Source organism: Crassostrea angulata, chromosome 2, assembly GCF_025612915.1.
Source record: "Crassostrea angulata isolate pt1a10 chromosome 2, ASM2561291v2, whole genome shotgun sequence".
Taxonomy (NCBI): domain Eukaryota; kingdom Metazoa; phylum Mollusca; class Bivalvia; order Ostreida; family Ostreidae; genus Magallana; species Magallana angulata.
In genome coordinates, this window is record NC_069112.1 from 69,528,354 (window position 1) to 69,533,387 (window position 5,034).

At 30.8% G+C, this 5,034-nt stretch overlaps 1 long non-coding RNA gene across 1 annotated transcript; it reads right to left on the reverse strand.

The window, feature by feature from the left end:
- Positions 1-1,789: 1,789 nt before the first annotated feature.
- On the reverse strand, positions 1,790-4,731 carry LOC128173607 (uncharacterized). The gene is made up of 3 exons (XR_008242529.1): positions 4,267-4,731; positions 3,212-3,277; positions 1,790-1,943 (listed from the first exon to the last, which is right to left on the reverse strand). It is a non-coding gene; the product is annotated as an uncharacterized LOC128173607 (long non-coding RNA).
- Positions 4,732-5,034: the final 303 nt, after the last annotated feature.

Sequence of the window (5,034 nt, forward strand, 5' to 3'; positions counted from 1 at the left end):
GGCACAATGCAATGCACATTCTACAATAGACTTGATTTCCAGGGTGTGGACAGCAAAAACACTCAGATCCGTAGTTTTCAAAACATGGCCTCGTTTAATGAAGAATTGTTCAGAAGAATGTACTATCATAAAACCATGTAAATAAAAGACCGCTGCCCAGAAATTCATTTTAGATTCTTTTCATCTACAAGTCCTTAATACGTAACCACGTTTCAACTATATTCTGACTTAAACTTTGATTATATCCCGGAATACCTTCCTTTATCCTTCAGGACCGATCAGTCAGTAAATGTTTGCCCTATTCACATTGATACGTTTAAATATTGACATTTTCCAAGTGCCTTTTCTGTGATAACATTACGAATCAAATTTATAACGTATACTGTTGGACGCAAGCGGATATAATAATTATAGGAAAAATCGATAACGTAAAAATGTCAACCTTAACACTTAGTCGTACATTTGTTTAGAATTATACAAGTAATAGCTTTCAAAAAATCTTGCCTGACTAAACAAAACTATTCAATGGAAGCATGCATGTATCAATTAGGCTATCTTATCAGTAATGAATTTTAATTTTCGCTGATCATAAATTTATAAACGGAACGTGCAAATTTAAGACGAAATGTCAGTCTTTTTTCGATCTTGAACATTTACATATACACTAGTATCGCTTGAAATTCAATTGTTTTATCAATTATTTTTTTAAGGAATGTACACATATCATATAAGTGCAGCTTGAAAGCTGGAGATTAAATAGTCATTTTTTAAAATTGTATTTGTTATATTAAGATGCAAAATCAACGAAAGGCGTTTTTAAAATTTTCCAGCCATATAAAATATGAAAGAGTATACAAACACGTTTTGTTTCTGAATGTGTGTGGGCAGCTTCATCAAAATCATCTTGACAAGCAATTAAATCAAAGGCCTGAAGGGCGACAATGGCGTCGAGGTGAAGTTAATTTGAAGAGTACAAACCTTTTTTTTTTTAAAAAGTCAAAATAATTTATGGTATTCCATCATTGATCACACATACACTTAATTAAAAAAATCCTTAAACAAATTATGATTCTGTAACTCTTATTAAGAAATGTATGTACAATACCATGAGACCAACTTTTCTTATTGTTTTGCTGGAGATTAATTTTTTTTTAAATTAAATTGAGTCGGGCGGTCAATTTAACACACAAAAAAATTTAATACGGATTTTATGCAGTCAACTAAAATAATAAAAATATCAAAATGAACTGCGATATCTTTTAATATCAAAAACCATTTTAATTTGGTTTCATATTGACCATTCATTTAAAAATTTGTATCAATTATACTTCCTTTTCAAAAACAAATATATTAGACAAAATACATCTGTCGACTACTTTCAGATAAATAAAAATTATGTTTTTATCACAAAATTAATCAAATTTCAATTCATTACAAATTGACTCACCTTATTCCTAAAAAGTTTTGAATGTTACTTAAAAATTTTAATAGAAATATCCTTGGAGTTAAAACATTGTAGATATTTTTTTTTCTCTATTCAAATAGAATTAATAAGTATTAAAAGTATGATTGTATTTAATTCTATATATTGTACATTGCTGATAAAAACTCTGTCTCTTATTATCAATTGATTTAAAAATCACATGGGTCCAAATGACCGGACCGAAAAGATCAGGGGTACATATAAGAGGCACCCATTCATATCGTTTACAGTTAAAAGTGAAAGTAGGCTAGTTGGTTTAAAGTTACTTTGGTATAGTCCACTAATGCATTTTCCATAGGCGGTAATGTTAACGTTTTGGTTTATAGCTCCGGCCCTAATTTTCGTTCAGCAACGAGGGACCTCTTGAATGAAAGCTCATCAAATTGTCTCTTTCCCGTTAAAATTTCGTGGTTTGAAGTCAGATTCGTTTTCCGGCAAAATGCGTCTGTATTGAAAAACTCTGAAAATGAAAGTAAAAGTAGGGAATTTCTCAGTTTTGGAAAGGGTGTACATCAAACAATTTCAATTCTTTTCTTCAAAGATAATTCAATTTTGACACTTGTTTTAAAAATTGCAAATCCTCTTTTTTGACATGTGTCAAGCATTCTGATTTAAAATGTCCCAATAAATGTATATACACTCTGCAAGTATAGGGACTATTTTGCTTAAAGGCACTTCTTTGTTGTCCTACCGATTCTAAAAATAGTTAGAGGGATATACCCAATATAAAACAGTCATTGTGGTTATTTACAATTCTTAGCTTATATATTCACACTAGACACTATAAAGAACCATGATTCCAAATTTGGAAAAATTCAATACATAACTATGGATTTTGCAGCATTGATACACATGCATGAAATTTGAAGAAACAGTCCAGTCATAATTTACCTAAACAACATATAGCTCATTGGCACTCGATGCTCTTCAAATTGCATAAATTGAGGAAACTTTAATCTCAAGGATTAAAATACATGTAAAACATAAACATTCAATATTTTACCAAATTTATTTTGTTCATATTCTTATGAAAAAGCTCAATTATGTCTGATTTTATAAAATTGTTGTCGTAAAAATCATGAGTTTTTTTTTAATTACAAAAAAGAATTGTTTTCAAACACCGCGAAAAAGGTAAAATAGAAAAGTATAGGAATTTCCCTACCCATCAAGGTATTACATGTAGGTATTGGTTTATAAATAATAAAGTTATATGACTCTATAATGTGAGGCCCTCAATTCAGTTTTTGCTCCATTTTGATGCTAGCTTGAGATTACCTCACCTATGACGTCATAATGACGTCATAGTGATGAGTTGATTTTACTCATATAAGTGTAATATTTGCTGAACTTTTATTTAAGCCTAATTTCGGAACAAATGCACCATGACTTAACTCATTAAATATATGTTATAGGGAAATGAAACTTGCTAATAAGGATTTTTTCTTTTATACTCTTGTATATTGTTACCATGGTACCAAATTTAACAAAAATTATCAAAAGACATATCCTGTGGAAGAGAGTCTACATTTAACTAAAGTTCAAAATCCAGAAGAACAAGAAATACCCACAAAGTCTGTGAAATATGTATAATCAATGTAAAGTTTCCCAGTATCTATAATATTCTAAATTATCTGCATGTAAAATACTGGCCATGCAGGGTATATAGTTTTTATAGGTTCCTTCTTTTAAACTTGGACGAGTGAAGTTACAAAAATAAATTTTACTTACATCAAGTGTGGCTCATTGTTGTGTTTTATTCTTTGAAGAAGACTTCCATTTCAATTTACATGTGATCTAAAATGAAATGTTTTGAATTAAACTCTACATTATCCAAATCTATTCCCAACATTTGCAATTCCATATCAAAAGCAGCCATATGTTGAGAGAGAGAGAAAGAGAGAGAGACAGACAGACAGACAGAGAGAGAGAGACAGAGAGAATTAGAGAGAGGGGGAAAGATACAGAAAGAGAGAACAGATAGGCAACAATAACTACATCTTCATGCACAACACATCTATACAGCCTAAAGACCAACACCCCCCCCCCCCATAACATTCAATATCAACAAATAGTATGAGTAAATAAACACTAGTAAATATCTACTTAGAATGATTACTGATAATTTCATTCAATTTTGATTATGATAAACAAAGATAGATTTTGTGGATTAAGTACTAACCAACAAGGTAGGTTTCTACATGTTAAAGAGTGCATACCTACATCTTCGGTACATAGTCATGTCACATGCATGACAAATTAATTTACTCCAATTTAATGCAAATCTATCATCATAAATATAGAATTGGAACCTACTGGACACCAATACAATTCCCTTACAATGCAAACTAATCTTAGATAGCTGGACACTGCTAGCATTAAGTATTTTTCCTTACCGGAAACTTTCTGCTTTTCTACTTTCACTTTTGCTCGCTTGAAATGATCGCACTAAAAACCCGAAGTGATATTTGGTCTCAAAATTTATAAAAATGTCTTCTAAACTCATATAATTAGAAACACACCTACATTTTCATTTTTTTTATGTAAAAACTCAAAATAAATTACATTCAAGTTAAAATCACAATTTCTTTAATTTAAATTGGTTTTTTGAAAATCCCGGGGGGGGGGGTGTTGTGATGGATATTTTCTTCGAAAATATGCAATTAAAATGATTAAACTTGTTGAACTTGTTGGAAATTTAGTTTATTCACATAAATGAGAAGATGTACAAAAGAAAAATGCAAGTTTATCATAATAATTGCAAATAAACAAGAAATATGCCTTACCAGCATGGAGCTCAATATGGGTATAGTCCACTAATGCATTTTCCATAGGCGGTAATGTTAACGTTTTGGTTCATAGCTCCGGCCCTAATTTTCGTTCAGCAACGAGGGACCTCTTGAATGAAAGCTCATCAAATTGTCTCTTTCCCGTTAAAATTTCTTGGTTTGAAGTCAGATTCGTTTTCCGGCAAAATGCGTCTGTATTGAAAAACTCTGAAAATGAAAGTAAAAGTAGGGAATTTCTCAGTTTTGGAAAGGGTGTACATCAAACAATTTCAATTCTTTTCTTCAAATGATAATTCAATTTTGACACTTGTTTTAAAAATTGCAAATCCTCTTTTCTGACATGTGTCACGCATTCTGATTTAAAATGTCCCAATAAATGTATATACACTCTGCAAGTATAGGGACTATTTTGCTTAAAGGCACTTCTTTGTTGTCCTACCGATTCTAAAAATAGTTAGAGGGATATACCCACTTTTGGTTGTAGATATAGCTCTGTGCAGGAAGTTTTTTGTTTCTAAAAGATCAAGCATGAATTTTGTACATAGTCAACATTCGATATGGATTCAAAATAATCTGTTTTGCAGGCAGGTATATTTATAAACAAATTGAGTATGTAGGCCTAACTATCGCAAGTGTGTGAAGTATATTCATCCGCTGAAACCAAGACATATTGTTAACAATAAAATATGAACATTGTCAAAGACATCAACTATTTTTTTTTATCTGCCAACTTGTTATATTGACGTACAGTTCTGTTCTAAATGG